At 36.2% G+C, this 18,641-nt stretch overlaps 1 protein-coding gene across 1 annotated transcript in view; it reads left to right on the top strand.

The window, feature by feature from the left end:
- HIVEP2 (HIVEP zinc finger 2) overlaps positions 1-18,641 on the top strand; it is an 87,992-nt gene that overhangs the window by 41,674 nt on the left and 27,677 nt on the right. The window contains exon 2 of the mRNA XM_038000794.2: positions 13,836-13,930. The gene's annotated coding sequence lies outside the window, so the exon portion shown is untranslated. The remainder of the gene's footprint in view (positions 1-13,835; positions 13,931-18,641) is intronic.

Here is an 18,641-nt window from a genome sequence, read left to right as displayed (position 1 = left end):
CACCTTGGGACCCAAAGGAAGTGCTAGAAGTGCTCCCCAGAAGCAGAGGAAAGTCATGACATTAGAAAGAAAAAGCTGGGCCGGGCATTGTGGCTCACGCCTATAATCCCAGCACTTTGGGAGGCCGAGGCAGGTGGATCACGAGGTCAGGAGATCGAGACCATCCTGGCTAACACAGTGAAACCCCATCTCTACTAAAAATACAAAAATTAGCCAGGGGTAGTGGCGGCACCTGTAGTCCCAGCTATTCGGGAGGCTGAGACAGGAGAATGGCGTGAACCCGAGAGGCAGAGCTTGCAGTGAGCCGAGATCGCACCACTGCACTCCAGCCTGGGGGACAGAGCAAGATTCCGTCTCAAAAAAAAAAAAAAAGAAAAGAAAAGAAAAGAAAAAGAAAAAAAGGAAAAAGCTGAATTGCTTAACATGTACCATAGTTTGAGGTCTACAGCTGCAGTTGCCACCATTTCAGACAGATAATTCATCCTGTAAACAGATGATGAAAACTTACGGGATCAGTAAATACAGAACAGTACAGTACAGTAAATTTATTTTCACTTCCTTATGATTTTCTTAATAATATTTTTTCTAGCTTATTATTGTAGGAGTACAGTATATAATACAGACAACATACAAAATATGTGTTCATCCACTGCTTAGGTTATTGGTAAGGCTTCTGTTCGACAGTAGTCTATTAGTTAAGTTTTGGGGGAGTCAAAAATTATATGCGGATTTTCAACTGCTCCGTCCAGGGTAGGGGTGAGATCAACATCCTAACCCATGCGGCATTCAAGAGTCAACTGTAGTCACTGTATAAAAGCCTTCTGACTGTTTACTATGCGGATAGGACTTACTCAGGGCCCTCCGTGAAGCAGGAAGTTTTAGTTAGGACCTAGACTTTAACATTTCTTCAGCTTGGGTTTCTTTAGTCAGCAATAAAACTGCTTTGTTCATTAGTATCAATGACAGCAACAATCATGCTACTGCTTGGCAATTTAAAATTGAAAGGTCACTTTCATGTGTCCTCTCCACGTGGGCTCACCCATAGAATGGTGGAGAAATGGGCCAGCACCTTTATTGTACCCATCTTAACGTATGCAGAAACTCAAGCTCCAAAAGGGATTCACCCATGGTTAGTTCACGGCAGATGGGATCTTAAACCTATGTTCATGTGCCGTCCATGAAAACAGCCTTGCACTGAGAAGCAGGAGGCTAAGGAGTGACCTGCTGCTGTGTGATCTTTGAGAAACTGCTTTGACAATTGCTTAATCTTTCTGAGCATCAGTTTTCTCATGCTCCTCTTCCATTACAAGGCTATTGTGAGGCTGAAATAAGTTTTGAAAAATAATATACATAGACAAGATGTTACTAAAACATTTTCTTCTCTATATTGTATTGCTAGTTACCTATTGAAAGACTCACTATAATCTATAAATATTTATTCAAATAATTTACATCCATGTTAAAATCAGAGAGCAGAAGCTGCAATAAAATTAGTTCTGGCACCTTATCTGAGGCCCTCAGTGGAACCAGAGCCAGTCTGATAGAAATTGGACAAAATGATTAAAATACTTTATGTTGCAATTTACTTTGTTTTTATTTGATTACTTGTTTTTGCTTATTTTTCTCTACTTTTGTTTGTTTTGATGACAATCTGTGCTAATGAAGAATTCTTGATTAGATGGGTTGGTTTTTTTTTTAAGCAAATTTTTTCCCTTCAGTGATATCTGAGAAAGAATGAAAGTGAGATTCCAAATAACATCGATAAAGAGAAATCACTGAAAATTATATGAATTCAGACCATTCACAGGCCTGCAGATTTTGTCAAACTGCTTTCAAAACTAAAAAACCATTTTTTAATTTATTATCATTTTTTCAGGGCAAATAACTTCTGGTTGCATTGTTTAAATTGCATTCTTCAAATTATTTATATGAGTGTGAAGAATATAGAAATTAAGCCAATATGCTTATATTAGATATTGTTAACTGCTGACTGAAACCCAAATTACGAATTCCAAATGCACACTCTTTAGTGTTTACATTTATTTGAAGAGAAAGATCAAATTAGATCACATATAATTGGTTAATCAAAATGACACTGAAAATGGAAAATTATTTTCAGGCTCTTTAATTCATTGTTTAAAATTGGAGTAACACTTAGGATACTTGAAGCTTTACCTTAAAAGTAGAGGTCAATTTGAGACTTGTAATGCTTTCTGATCAAATGGCTTCAAAACTTATTAAAGTATATGTTGCTAAATCTGATTTTATAACCCCATGGGTGTTCAACAGAGACAAAACCTTCATCCACCTGCTTCAGTACACTGCACAGGATTTGTGTGTAGGATCTGCCAGTGTAAGTTATCCATGTCCAAGAATATGTCAGATGAATTTGCCTTGTCTGCTCCTGAGCTTTGACAGTAGCTGGAAATTTGACCATGGCTCAAAGATAATATAATTTGACCATATTATTTCCATATTATTCTTAAGCAGTTCCTTAGAGAAGCAAAAATAATTAGTGTTCCTATCCAGTTAGGTTATATGTACCTTTTCTGTTGTATTTATGAAAGCTCTTCTTCTCTTGGAATCAATACAGTTGAAGGCTAAGGAAAATGCACATATTCAGAGAGTTTCTGTCATTTTTCACAGAGCTGGAACCAATTAGTCTTCACAGTTGTGTCGCTCAAACTATTGAAATATACAAATAGATTCAACTTTGGAAACAGTTTCTAGCTACATTTATTTTCTTTAGTCCCCATTATTTTCTTTAAGTCCCCATTATGGGGACCTTTTCTAATAGTCCCCATTATTGAGATGTGTGTGTTTGTTTGTGTACATATTAATTGTCAGTATAATGGGAAAGAAAAGTAGAAATAGTACTTGAAGCTAGAAATGATGTTAGTGACCAAAACACATGCCTAGAAGGTCTAGATCCTTCCTATAGGACGGCCACAGATTTAGATCGTAGCTTTCTATCAGTCAGCCCAAAGAGGGACATAGGCTTAAAATGTAGTGTCTATAAAGCTAATTTTAAATAAAAATAAAATTCTTCCTTATTTTGAGTCCAGATAAATTTCTGCCATATGAGTTCATTTTAAGTAGACGATTAGAAATGATAAACCATGAGGGCTAAACACAGTGGCTCACACCTGTAATCCCAACACTTTAGAAGACCAAGGCGGGCAGATCGCTTGAGCCCAGGAGTTTGAGACCAGCCTGGGCAACATGGTGAAACCCTGTTGCTACAAAAAATATAAAAATTTGCCAGACGTGGTGGTGGGCACCTATAGTCCCAGCTACTTGAAAAACTGAGGCTGGAGACAGAGGGAGGCACTTTAGTCTGGGCGTGACAGAGCTAGACCCTGTCTGAAAGAATGAAGGAAAGAAAGAAAGAGAGAGAGACGAAGGGAAGGGGAAGGGAGGGGAGGGGAGGGGAGGGGAGAGGGAGAGAGGAGAGGAGGGGGAGGGGTAGAAAGAAAGAGAAAGAAAGAAATTGAGAAATTATAAAATATGGAGTTCCTTTTTAATCGCTAAATAGACTAGAATTGACACCTTACTCTGCCCATAGTATCAAGCAATACATATTTTGGTAATCATGGTATCGGAAAAGAAATATGGCATAGAATCATCATCAATTTCCTTTGTTAAATTATTGATTAATTCACTGAGAAGAATCACCTCAGTCACTAATGATGCTAAAAAGTAAATATTCAAGTCATCAGTAAATATTCCCTAAATGCCTATACAATGAAGCACAGCACGAGTATCACAATTTGCTACTCTAGGTAGTTATATAGAATTATGAGATAGATACACAGTTTTAAAAAAATAATAGTCTTAAATCTACTGTTCATATATAATAGCTTATAATTAATCATCTTAAGATTTTTATTTTAGAATAAAAGATAAACTTCTGAATATATTATTAAATTATTTGGATATGGTTATTGACTCAGAAAAAAGTTTGAAAAATACTCTTTTTAAATGGCCTAATAAGAAGTTTTTTTCCTAAGACTGCTATGAGTGCTAATACTCCAGGCAAATTGACTGTTCTCCACTCATCAAGCCCCTCTAGCAGAGCTAGTTCCCTACTCCCATCAGCAGACCTTACCTTCTACTTTTCTGAGAAAATAAGAACATTTAAGGGAACTCCTCAGTTTCTTTTCTATCTGAAAAGTTATCTTTCTTCATTATATCTTCCTTCCCTTCATTCTAAAACAGAAAACTTTTCATGCTTGCTTCTGACACAGATTCCTCATCTATGCTTTTGAGTTCCTTTTTGGTTCCCAATTTTTTTCATTCATTCTTTAAGGAAATATTTATTTATTTATTTATTTAATTAATTATTTATTTATATTTTACTTTAAATTCTGGGATACATGTGCAGAATGTTCAGGTTTGTTACATAGGTATACATGTGCCATGGTGGTCTGCTGCACCTATCAACCTGTCATCTAGGTTTTAAGCCCCGCATGCATTAGGTATTTGTCCTAATGCTCTCCCTCCCCTTGTCCTCCACCTACTGACAGGCCCTGGTGTGTGATGTTCCCCTCCCTGTGTCTGTGTGTTCTCATTGTTCACCTCCCACTTATGAATGAGAACATGCAGTGTTTTTCTATTCCTGTGTTAGTTTGCTGAAAATGATGGCTTCCAGCTTCATCCATGTCCCTGCAAAGGACATGAACTCATTCTTTTTTATGGCTGCATAGTATCCCATTTTTAAAAGCATTTATTCCATTATCTTCTTACTTGTATCTTTTCCTCCTTTGCTCCAAGTCTCCTTGCCTTAAAACAAACTACTTCTTAATCTTGATTCTTTTTCGGGCTATACATTTGCAGAGTTTGCCTGAAAGGGATGGAAAGAGATGGGATATAATAGCTTTCTAAAGTGTCTCTGTGACTGTGGCAGTTGTCTTCTCAGAACCACTGATGTCTCTCGGTGTCTGCCAACTAAAGTTCTTTGCCTTCTGCCACCACCATCACCTCAGTCTGCCTAATGTTCTAGGCACACAGACTGTTTCTCCAACACCCCTTCTCTTGTCTATGTCACAATAATAACCTCACATTAAATGCATCTCTGCCTGCAAATCTGAGCCTTCTTTCAAAATCTAAGATAGTGTTCCTTAAATGCAGCATTTGTAAGCAATCTCTTGTCTTTGTATACTCACAACACCATTTCATGCCTCTGTTGCTTTCATAGCTTATTGTTCATATGCTTTCCTTACTCGTTAGACAGTAAGCTCTTTGAAAGCAGTGTTGTCTCATTTATCTTGATCCTACACATGCACACTATTTTTTATTCTTACTTGGTGTCATTGAAATTGATTTAAATTTATACCTATGTGGGGATTTTTTTGGTAAACGAGACAGTAATATCTGGATTCAAACAAAGAAATATGAAGGTTGCATTTTAGCAATATTTTATTTCATCACATTAGTATATATGAGCTTTGGAAAAAATGTAATTTGGCTGAGTGAATGAGCCTGCAGATGAAATTCTGGAATTGCCTGACAGAATTTGCCCAATAGGATCTTATAAATGCCTGCTTGAAACTTGAATTTTTTTAGCCTTAAACTTTGTAAGCAATGATATATTCCGAGATGAGACCAAAAATATGAATACCATTCACAGTTTATCAAAATGTCAAGGAGGTACCTGAATAACCATGTAGCACAGGTAATAATAAAGCTTTATCTAGTTAATTCATTTGTGTAAATCATGGCTTCCACTTGAGCCACTTCCCTCTGTCTAGTCTTTCCTGGTTGTTCAAGCTATTTTTGATCATATGGTTCCTAATCTCTGACAGCAACTGATGTTCAGGTTATTTGCTGTGTGCTAACCTCATGTCAATTTCTGAAGTCTTGAGAGATAGTATCCACTTACCCTATGTACCTTATAGAACCTGGGACAGTGTGAGTCCAGATTTGTTCTTTGGTTTCCTGAGGTTGTATATCTCTACACAGGCACACAGACCAATTTCCCCACTCTCTAGGAAAATTGTCAAGAGAGGAAATAGAATTGATTCTTTCAGCAGCTCAGTTATTAGAAGTAGATAGGGTCTGTCTGATTAGGTTATATGATATGTCATAGGCTTTGCCTTGATTTGTTTTTGAGAGATTTTTATTGTGTGTAGACCTACTATAGGTAGACTGAAGACAATTTTCTTTTTCATCACATCTGAGAATCATTTGTACCATGAAATGTGGGATGTAATTCAAATTTTCAGCTGTACTTTCATTGCTTTGGGTATTATTTCCACTGATACAGGAGGATCTTCCCTCAAAGATGGATTTTCTTCAGGCAAGGTCAGCCTGTTATATGAATACTTATGAATATAATGCATATTTTATGATTTGATTTCTCTGTTCTCTTTGTGTACATAATCCAAAGTTAACAGTGGCCTTTCTTTATGCTAGTCTTGGCATACCTAGGAGTAAAAAGAAAATTGGAGAATCATGACCTTATTTATGTATATCTGCAGCAACCAAATAGTAAACATAAGCATTGTAAACGATAAAACTTGAGAAAACAATACATTGGAGTTATGACTTTGTTGTGTCATACATACTTCTCACTAGAGTATGGTAGTCAAATAAACCTTATTTGCTTTTATCCTTGTCTCTCCAAATATTTAGTTAAAGAGTAAATGTTTAAGATGGCTTGGCTAGAAGTACTTATTTACCTACCATCATATTAAGGAATAAGATAGAGGAAATTGAAGGGAAGGAAAAAAATAAAAATGAGAAAATGTATCACAAAAGAGAAAACAAAAAAATATTTTTAATTATACAAAACATCTACTTGGCTCTGCCCTTTTGCAAAACCAATGCAGCAGAAGTATTGCCTGTGGAGGTGGTGTTACCATGTCTTCACAGGCCTCCTAGGTGAAATTTTGGTATTGTGAACAAGGGGCTTACCTCCATTGACTCTCAATGAAAGAGCTGTCTTTGCTTTTAGGAAGATGATCTCATAACTCTCCTTAAAATATTTACCTTAAAATTTTCATTATAAGAACATAAAAATCTTAGAAAATAGCTTATACTGAAAATTGGTTGTAAGTTAGGTAATTATTTTTGCTTTGGATACTAAATAATTCACTGCTTGTAGAAATTGATTATCTTTACTTCTAATTTTTCTATCATTTACTCATTTTGGAAAAATTAAAATTTTTGTTGAATTGATATTTATTTACTATAAAAATTGATAAACAGTTCAGTGGAGCATTGGTTCTTAACTACTGTTATTTTCTGTTTCTTTGATTGTGGATTATACATATCTTTGCTCATTTGTATTTCAAAATTATTAATTCTTCATTTTTAACTTCTTTACTCATTCAATCGATTTCTGCAATAGGGTTAGATAAATAAACTTTGAATAAGAGGACGTAGTGTGGATAATGGAAAATAATTGACTTGACAGTTTAAAGACCTAAGCTGTAGACCAGAACTATCATAATGAGCTGTGGGTCCCGAAGCAAGTCTTTTGACTTCTCTGGTTCATTTGTTAGTTGCCTGATTGATTAAATTCAATGGTTTCTAAATTATTCCACAGCCCTAAACACTGCCTATATTATTTAGAATAAGCTAAACATTTAAATAGTAATAGAAGTTTGTAGTTATATATTTGCTCCTAAAATCAAGTTAGTCAGGTATATGACTTACGTGGTGTCAAATTGGGTCAAGAAAACAAACCTAGATTATAGCTCTTATCTTAGAAAACATGACATGTGTTTTAAGGACACATGTTGGGAGAAGTTTGCATGGTCAATACCAGATAAGGACAGCCAAGATGCAGAATGACTAGAGAACACTATATGATCCTGAATCATCAAAGGAAGATTAAACTATGGTTAGTAGACTGTAATTAACTCAAGGCAAAAGCTAGCGTACTTTTGAAAATAAATTACTACCAGATGTTTAACAAAAAATGATTTATCTGTGGTCTTTACCTAGCCATAAGGTTGTATTAGCTAGAACACCTTATTCCCCAAGCATCCTCATGAACCAACATCCCACCACACTAAAATAAAGTATATACAACCATAGAGAAACCAGAATGGTAGAGTCCTGTATTTTTATTTCATCTGACAAATGTATTTGTTTCTAAATCTAACATTGATAACTGTGCATTTCTATATATTAGCATATATAGGTTTCTTTAAATATGAAGTTCAGTGTCGTTACATCTAGAAAACCTTTTCTAACTTACCAGAAATGAGTGACCATTCCTTCTTGCAATCTCCCTTGTAATCTGTTTATATTTATGTCATTTGTTGAACGAATTCACAAATATCATTACCTCCTGAAGCTCTGAGCTCTTTTCTGTTTGTTTGTTTTGTTTTTGTTTTTGTTTTTGAGATGGAGTCTTGCTCTGTTGCCCAGGCTGGAGTGCAGTGGTGTGATCTCGGCTCACTGCAACCTCTGCCTCCTGGGGTTCAAGTGATTTTCCTGCCTCAGCCGCCCGAGTAGTTGGGATTGCAGGTTCCAGCCACCACACCCAGCTAATTTTTGTATTTTTTTTTTTTTTTTTTTTTTGAGACGGAATCTTGCTCTGTCGCCCACGCTGAAGTGCAGTGGCGCGATCTCGGCTCACTGCAAGCTCCGCTGCCTCCCGGGTTCATGCCATTCTCCTGCCTCAGCCTCCCGAGAAGCTGGGACTATAGGCGCCCGTCACTACGCCCGGCTAACTTTTTTGTATTTTTAGTAGAGATGGGGTTTCACCGTGTTTGCCAGGATGGTCTCAATCTCCTGACCTCGTGATCCGCCAGCCTCGGCCTCCCAAAGTGCTGGGATTACAGGCATGAGCCACCGCATGCCCGGCCTAATTTTTGTATTTTTAGTAGAAATGGGGTTTCACCATGTTGGCCAGGCTGGTCCTGAAGTCCTGACCTCAAGTGATCTGCCCGCCTGGGCCTCCCAAAGTGCTGGGATTTCAGGTGTGAGCCACCACACCCAGCCAGCTCTGAGCTCTTAAATGCAGTGCTTGTCTTTTCTTTTTCTGTATTGTGTAAATATAGCCCATTTCTGGCACATCGTAGGCATTCAGTAAATGTCTTAAAGTATCATAGAATAATCAGAAATCCGAGGCTTAAGTTACAATTTCTAATGCACATTACCTGTTTTTGTTTGTTTTCACTAGTTTTAATTTACGCAATGCTTTGTTTCCTATCTTTTCTGTGCTCCTGCACTACCTGCTGAGAATCAGCAATAGACTATATGTAGCTTTGGTATCATTTTTATGGGCAGTTTCTGGATAATTTGGACTCAATTTGCCCCAGCCTCCTATTATGAAAACTCTGTGGGAATCCTTCTTTCCACGCACCTTCTTGGCTTTTCAAAACCTTCTACGGAGTTGTTCCGGGAATGAATTGCCCCATGTTCCAAAACTACCACGTTTCTCTTTCCCTAGTCATGTCCCTTTAATATGTTTTCTTTTTTACATTTCATCACCAACCTCATTCATTACCTTTATATCAAAAATATTTCTAAAGATCTAGCTTATAGTTATCCTGTCAGTATGTGTGTGTGTGTGTGTGTGTGTGTATGTGTGTTGTCTATCCTGTACCTGCCTTCTCTAGTCCTTCCCAGCCTCTTCTTTCTTTGCCACTCTAGGCACTCCAAAGTGGAACAATGGGCCCATTTAGAGTCTTTTTTTTTTTTTTTTTTTTTTTTTTTTTTTGTAGAGAGGAAAAGATGCCTCTACAAAAACCGTGTGAAATTGGTGGAGTATATCTTGAACATTGATGTCTCTTTCAGTGCTCTTCTCCCATCTTTAGTCGCTACTTTTGAATTTTTTCTATTCTCTACTATAAGAGTAAAGTGTCTCTTCTCTAGTGAAGAGTAGTGTTCATTCTTTTAAACATGTAATACTGAAACACTCCTTTTTACTGAGAAATAAAGCTATCATATCTTGTTTCCAGTTCCTATTTGCCATTTTTCCATTTTTATAAGAATTATTTTCATTGTTGTTGTTTTGATTTTTTTTTTTTTTTTTTTTTTTTTTTTTTTTTTGAGACAGGGTCTCACTCTATCCCCCAGGCTGGTGCAGTTATAGCTCACTGTAGCCACAAACTCCTGGGTTCAAATGATCTTCTCACCTCAGCCTCCCAAGTAACAGGGACTACAGATGTGCACCACCACACCTGCCTAAATTTTTTTTGCAGAGATAGGGTCTTGCTATGTTGCCCAGACTGGTCTCAACCTCCTGGTCTTAAGCAATCCCCCCAAAGTGCTGGGATTACATGTGTGAGCCACTACACCCAGCCAATAATGACTGTTTTTAATTATAATAATGCTCATCTAAAGTGTAACTGGTTTACCTTATCAGCTCTTCTCCTAAAATTGTGATATAATGTATATTTATTTAACCTCAGAAAAAACAAGGGCGATGGGAGGTACTTGCGAGTTCTGCCAGTGAAACCTTCACCTCTTGCTAGATTCATGTAAGAGTCATATTAAAGCATTAACTATAACTTGTTTTGAAACAATTTGGAAAAGTAGAGAATGGAAAAAGACAATCCCACTAACAATGGATATTTTTTAAATGTCTATCTATCATCTATCAATCAGTAGCTTGACTCTTGCTTAGCTTAATAGTAATAACCCATAAGCATCCAAGAACAAGTAACTAATGCCAAGGATTTTTTCTCTTCTAAGAATGGGAAGGCTGAGAAACCACTGGGATAGAAACAGTAATACTCAAATCTTCCAAGTGTTTATTACAAATAGGAGATGGAGGATTGGAAAAGATTTTCAAGGGTCTCTTTCAATCTGCAGGTCGACAGAAAAACCATCCTGTACGTGGTACAGTGAAATATAATTTTTACCTCATATTTAGGAAGGAATTTTAAATGACCTTGGGATATTTATCAAGATTCATTAGCACTATTTCCAAAAACTTGTTTGTTTTATTAAATATTAAGGTTTCATTACCTGGTAAGTTCTTATGAATCTAACAACCTAAAAGCAAAGTTAAAGAAATAATCATCTTTCCTCCTTTAGTCCATTTCTTTAATAACATACTATGTCAACTGTTGATTTCTTGAGAATAGGAGCATGAGTTGTCATAATACATTCTCAAGAGCTGTTTGATGAAAGGTTTTTCTTTTATTTTGATGGAGAAATAAAGACACAAAAACTCACTTAAAATTAATGCAAAAAATAAATTTCTGAGATGGCATCTCCATATCTCCATTTCAATAATAACAATAACCAAGTCCCATGTAGAGGCCATTACTGATTTCGATTTATAACAAAATGATTTGTGCAGAAATGCCGAAATTGATATCGTATCTTTCATGTTAGTATCATTTGCATCTTTGCTTTAAAATCACACTAATTATCTGGAACTTTCTGTAAGGTAAAGATAAGTATAACATGATTACCATTATCTTCTTCAAGAGAAACCCAAACATTTAAAAGGTCATGAGTGATGCAACAGAACCAGTTTTTGAATCCTCTTACCAGGTAAAATGGGGGATCATCTGTAATCTATAATTTCAAATACATGTACATGTCATGAAAGGAATGTTTACCATTTCCAGTAGCCATCATCTTAGAAAGTAAGACTGGAAAAGCGAGTCAGAACTGGGAATGCTGTCCCATCACAGCTTGTTGGGGGGCACTCACGTGCTCTGTTTTGCCTGTGGATGCTGCTGGTAGGAATGATGATTTCTGTAGGGGAAGGGAGATTAGCTGGCCTACTGAAAATTAAGCTCTTCTTTTACCTTCTTGCCTCTTAATTTGGTGACTGTGAGATTACCAGTCAGAGGTAGTCATTGACTACTGCAAGTTAAGGCTCCCTATAAATATCTGTCTCTTTAGAACATTGGCCCATTTATGTCTTGGGTGTATTTTGTTTGGAGTAGAAAATAACTCAGTGATTTCTTTTTTCTTTCTTTCTTTCTTTCTTTCTTTTTTTTTTTTTTTTGAGGAATGCCATGCTTTACTTTAGACTAGATTATAGTTTTTGTGGTGTTTTTTGAAGTGCTTTTATTTGATTTTTTAAAAAAGATGTGATATTTAGTGTGTTAAACCTACAGTTAATTATCTTATAGAAAATGTGTATTTTTTAGGATATTGCCTCTATTCCTTCTATGTTAATGAATCATACCTTTTAGCGTTGATGAAAGTTTCAATTTTGAGAATAGTAGACCTTGTCAGGTGTCACTTTGGGTACCAGCAAAGCGTTGATTTCAGGCAAGAAGAATAAAGTTTAAAAAAGAAAATAAATCTAGCATTTGCTTAATAATTTGCCCTTTGCAGCACCAGAATCTTATGTGACCACCCACATTCATCTGGTTACTGACGTGGTTCTTCCTTCAATTGCAGAAGCTATTTTTGCACCTTTTGTGTCTTTTGAGGAACCGAGTGGGCCTACTTGCTTATAATGATTCATGTCTCAAGTGCACAGGGTGTCCTGAAGTGCTACCGCAGTGATGTGCAGAAATGAGGGGGAAACTAAAGCAAACTACTTCCTTTAAACACTTTGAATGTTCACATGAAGTGGTACTGCAGGAAAGCACATTTTAACTGTTGTTTAATGCTTTAGTTATTCTTACAAGAGTTTTGTAGTAACTTGTCAGGAAGAAAGAGCAATTTAAAAAAAAATAACAAATATACAATTATGGGTAAATATTTTTAAGTAGGTCTTTTACACTGGGAGATAAACTCTGTTAAGATCATTGATTAATCTATTTGGATTAGGTAGTTTGACCTTCCATGCATTTCTTTGGATCATACTTGAATAAATATTAATTCTACATATCAAAAGTTCCTTTTTTCATTACTTACTAGACTTTGGAAAGTCTGAATTTTGCTTTGGTTGGGTTTGGATTCCTATTTCAGAATTTAATTTTAGCACAAACTATAACATTGCTGAAATAAACTATAGAAACAAATTTACAACGAGGTTATCTAAGACTTCACCTGCGAAGTTTAGTTGCTGATACACCTAAAGATGTTCTTTGGTTTCCAGCTGCATCCATGTCCCTACAAAGGACACAAACTCATCCTTTTTTATGGCTGCATAGTATTCCATGGTGTATATGTGCCACATTTTCTTAATCCAGTCTGTCACTGATGGACATTTGGGTTGATTCCAAGTCTTTGCTATTGTGAATAGTGCCGCAATAAACATGTGTGTGCATGTGTCTTTATAGCAGCATGATTTATAATCCTTTGGGTATATACCCAGTATCATTCTCAGCAAACTATCGCAAGAACAGAAAACCAAACACCGCATGTTCTCACTCATAGGTGGGAACTGAACAATGAGATCACTTGCACTCGGGAAGGGGAACATCACACACCGGGGCCTATCACGGGGAGGGGGGAGCGGGGAGGGATTGCATTGGGAGTTATACCTGATGTAAATGACGAGTTGATGGGTGCTGACGAGTTGATGGGTGCAGCACACCAACATGGCACAAGTATACATATGTAACAAACCTGCATGTTATGCACATGTACCCTAGAACTTAAAGTATAATTAAAAAAAAAAAAAAAAAAAGATGTTCTTTGGAAATCTCAGCTTTATGGCAGAACCGTATCATGGACTACAATGACACAATTTCTAGTTCTGATACTTGAAGTTTTAACTCTAGCATTTCACTGTTACAGGGAATTCCTTTTAAATACAAGTATTTATTCAAAAGATTTAAACTATGTTAAAAGAAAGGAAATTCTTTCTTGTAGGGGGGGAAATAGCTTATTGAGAGATCCAGTTCCAAATTTTCTTTCCTAAAAGAAGGTAGGTTCTGTGGTGAAGAAGAATGAGCATGCTTATTAAACTCATGACAGGTGTCATCATCTTTTAAATCTTCTTGTTCATCTTTTAGATTCCCAGAAGTTGTGCATGAGCTCCTGTGAGGAGAGCTGGCATCTTGGAAATCAAAGACGGTTGTGATGCAGTTTTTTGATATGCGGATAACAGGTTAATAACTAAAATTTATTTATTCTTATTCTCGTGTTACATTAAACTTGAAAAGCTGTTTTGGCTGACCATGGGCTCATATATAAACTGATTTTGTCATCAAATCAGGGAGGAAACAATATATTTTCCATCTAGAGAGAAAAGTGTTGTTTTGTTGTATTTTGTTTTTCATAGTAGACTAGTCTTTTTTTTTTTTTTTTTTTTTTTTTTTTTTTTTTTTTTTTTTTTTGAGACGGAGTCTTGCTCTGTCGCTAGCTAGGCTGGAGTGCAGAGGCACAATCTCGGCTCACTGCAACCTCTGCCTCCTGGGTTCAGGTGATTCTCCTGCCTCAGCCTCCCAAGTATCTGGGACTACAGGCACTTGATACCATGCCTGGCTCATTTTTGTATTTTTAGTAGAGACAGGGTTTCACCATGTTGGCCAGGATGTTCTCGATCTCTTGACCTCGGCCTCCCAAAGTGCTGGGATTACAGGCGTGAGCCACCATGCCCGGCCCACCAGTCTTAATTATAATTATTTATCATTGTTATAATTAAAATAGCTTTATTTCACAGAATTTATTTCTGACAAAGTTTATATTCATGTGAGACTCTACTTAGTAAATCCTAATAACTTTTGCTATATAATGAGAAAACATCTCAGTAGAAAGGTGAAATCACAATTTAAAAAATTATTTTAAAAGGTATAACAAAATATTAAAAGCAACATGCTGTAGTCAAAATAAATCAAAAATATCTTGACTAAATAGGCAAACTCTACAAATATATACAATGATGCCTGCATTGCAGCCCACATTGAAAAATACGATTGTTTCTCATTAGGTTTTAAATATCAAACTAGATTTTAATTACATCAAATTAGAGGATGATCATCACAATATTTTTACTTTTCTCCAAAAATTTTCTGTATTGCTTGGCAGGATTATATATAATATAGTTTTATCCATATAATGGCAACTTGCTCATTTTGGAGGGAACTGAGGTTGTTATGGGAATTTTTACTAAAAGAAGCCTTTATAATGAATTTGGCTCTCAGGAAGGTACCTTTTAAAAAATCCTCCTATGGAAATAAGTCTTTATTCAGCTGGACTCTGGCACTCGTCATGCCTTCTTTCTTGGTAGTTCCTTTTTTCCCTCATCCCATACTCTCTGAGCATGTGTGCTCTGAGCGGTGGTTGGGCAATGAGTGTCTAAGTGACTCGTGGGATCAGTGTTACCACTACGATGCCCTTAGGTGTTCATGCGTTTTTTAAAGATTTTACAATTGATCTATGGCATTTTAATAACAAACACAATGATGTCCCTTCTAAAATGTCATTCACTAATTATTACCATAAGACACATATTTTGTTTACAAGTGTCATACTACCAAATCCTCAAGAAAAGACCAAATGTTTATAAGTGTCATACCACCAAATCCTCAAGAAAAGAGCAAGTGACCATTTACATTTTAAAAAATGTTTTATTTTTTAAATGTTGGAAGTGGAGAAGCTGTGTTTGCTGCCAGTCATTTTATACCGTCATTATTTAGGATGTCATTATTTAATGCTCACTTGACTTTTGCCACCACTCAAGTAATGACTAATTTCCTGAGGTAAAGTTTTTTCTGAGATAATGTTTTTCTAAGCAAAACATCCCAGATTGACAACCTCGGGTACTGTAGGTCTTTATTCTTCTGCAGAGCAAGCCTGTCTTCCTGCCAATCCCACCCAGTCGTTATCCTGAAGAGACCTCTGAGGAGGTCCATCCAGGAGGCTGTTTCTGTGTCTTTCCTTTGGGAGCTTGTCTGAGGACATTATTTAACTGGGTACCAAACTTATTTGAGTGGGACTCTGAAGTGTGGCCAAAGGAGAGGGCACACTTCTAGAAGAATGCCAGCTCTTCCCTGTAATATTTTCTTTCACTTCAGTTCCTTTAGTTCCATTACCACCGAAATAGCCATGCAGAGGTAATCTCTTTGTTTACATGATCCCCCTCTGAAAAGTGTGATGAGCCTGCCAGACAATGTCTGTCTTTATTGACTGGAGGACTCCTGTGGGCTGTAGCAGTATCCACAGGAAACCCAGAGTCATATCCCCTGAGTTTTATTATCCAGTCAATTATCTTACTCCTTTCATAGCACTCAAAACCCACTAGAGAAAATTTTAACTGTGAATGCAAAACTGTATTTGGAATTCCGCTCCTTTGTTGGCAGTGGGTGCCAAAAATGACTTTGTGTGGGTTTGGTTACCATAAAAGGAAATATCAGTGAATAAAGTGATAACTCACTGTTTGCATATGAGAATTACTCTCCTACTGCATTTTTTGATGTATCAATTGATTAGGAAACCTGGTATATATTTTTAATGGACTATTAGAGAATCTGAAAAATGAATTGACTCTACACAGTCATAGAGAAATGCTGTAGCTATAATTAACCATATTACTATAGATCTTTATAGTTCTAAGTAGATCTCTGTTGAAGAAATTAAACTAAAATTGCAGGTAGATACAATGGTACATTTAATGATTTATAATAATATTATGAAGTCCAAAGAAAGTATTTTCCTAGACTTAATGATTCATTTAATATAGATTTCCTTCTCTAACATACTTATTAAAATGTTTTCTTATCTGTAAGCATTTTTATACATTTTAGTAATAAAATGCAAGCTCACGAATTTATGTCATTTGGAAGAGTTAGGTTGCTTAGTAAAAGTGTCACCTAACAAAACAAGACAAATGCCATTATCTAACCTTGAATTAAACTTGGAAAACCCAATTGTTTTTAAAGTGAATTTCTTTTCCTCAGTATAATTTGAGTGGAGTAGCAGAGAAACTTTCAAACCCTCCCAAATCCTGCTCGTTTTTAAAGAGAAAGTCATGCCATGTTCAGTAATAGATTATGATGCATACAATTTCCATTGCAGAATCTTTTCAGTTTCCAGGATAAAGCAGCTGTAGAAAAATGACTAATACAAATAGTCCCTATTTTTAATGGTTCATAAATATGATCAATAAATTCCAAAAAGAAGCCATCACTCACTTTCTCTCCCACCTACCTTTCTCTGTATATCTCAGAAACTCCAAGAAGAGACGTGATTTTATGGACAGTAGTTAGTCAAAGGTTCCCCAAGGATAGTGTTGGAGAGAAAAAGACATCCTCAAACATGTTTCAAATCAAATATGAAAGGTTCATGTGAAATAAGCATGATTTCTAGTTCCCTAGTAAGTCTTCCACTGAAGTGAAAAACTAGACATTGTGAATCAGAGGAGGGATCCCTGTAGGGCTGGGACCTCCAGCTTAGGCACAAAGATGGACGCTCTTCCGGCACAACCCAGGAGGGAAAGCATGGCGTGGGATATCATCTAGCTTCCTGGTAGAATGGTGGGGCATCTTGGGTAGGCTTGTCTTAGAAATTTAGAAGGAAGAGATTTTCTTGACAGAAGCTATTTGCATAATTGAGTTAAGGTTTTGAATCTTAAAAACTTTCTGGATAATAAGTGCTGCTGGAATATAGAAAGATCCTATGTTAAACTTAGCAAAATTGATTTTTTAAAATAAAATGATAGATAAGACTTTTTTCTGATTATCCTCCTTCTCCTAAAAATTAAACAGTTAACTTAATGGTCTAGACATGTTTTGTTCTGACCATGGGATATCTGATTTTGAATTTTATATAAGTCACTTTTTTTCACCTTCTGGTGTATTCTCTGGTAGCAGAATATTATTTCTGAATTTTATTTGATGCATCTACTAGATGATATGCCCTTAGTGTATAAGAATAGTTTTATTATTTTAAACCATAAAAATTAAATGTCTGATTTATAAAGGTATTACCTCATTGCTAAGTGAAAACATTATATTTTATGGAATAACTTATGAAATAAATTATTCCAGCCCTGTTTTTTATAAAATTGTATGTACTTATTACTTGAAGTTTATGCTGTTTTTGTTTTGGTTTTTTGTTTGCTTTGAGATAGAGTCTCACTCTGTTCCCCAGGCTGGAGTGCAGTACTGCAATCATAGCTCACTGCAGCCTCGACCTGCTGGGCTCAAGTGATTCTCCCACCTCAGCCTCCTGAGTAGTTGGGACTACAGGTACATGCCACCACACCCAGCTAATTTTTGTATTTTTTTGTAGAGATGGAGTTTCTCCCGGGCTGGTCTCGAACTTCTAAGCTCAAGCGATCTACCTGCCTCCACCTCCCAAAGTGCTAGGATTGTAGGCGTGAGCCACCATGCCCAGTCCCTGAAGTTTATGTTTTGAGCAAAATTATATATTCTGTGTCAACCAAAAGATAGAAAATGATACATACCTGATTTTCACTTGTAAGGTTCTTATTTTCCTTAAAACTAATGATTTCCAAGCTGGGCACAGTGGCTTGGGAGCTACTTGGGAAGCAGGGGCCAGAGGATCCCTTGAGCCCATGAGTTTGAGTCCAGCCTGGACAAGAAAGTGAGACCCCTCCTCTAAAAAAAGAAGGTAATGATTTTCAAAGAACAAAAGAAAACAGTCTGTCATGAGACTTCATTACAGTCTTACAAGAAGCTGTTCTCATTAATACTTAATATACATATTTTGAACATTATTTAAATTATGGACTTTTTATTTCCAGGAAATGGCATTTTGGGGCCATTTTTTTGTACTACAAACATGCAGAGCTCATTTATATTCTCTCAGAACCATTAAAAGTTGAGACATTTCACATATTAAAGTTAAGTGAAAAT

This window comes from Chlorocebus sabaeus, chromosome 13 (assembly GCF_047675955.1).
Source record: "Chlorocebus sabaeus isolate Y175 chromosome 13, mChlSab1.0.hap1, whole genome shotgun sequence".
Classification (NCBI taxonomy): Eukaryota; Metazoa; Chordata; class Mammalia; order Primates; family Cercopithecidae; genus Chlorocebus; species Chlorocebus sabaeus.
The sequence above is the reverse complement of the archived record's forward strand: the minus strand, read 5'-3'. Positions and strand labels throughout refer to the sequence as shown.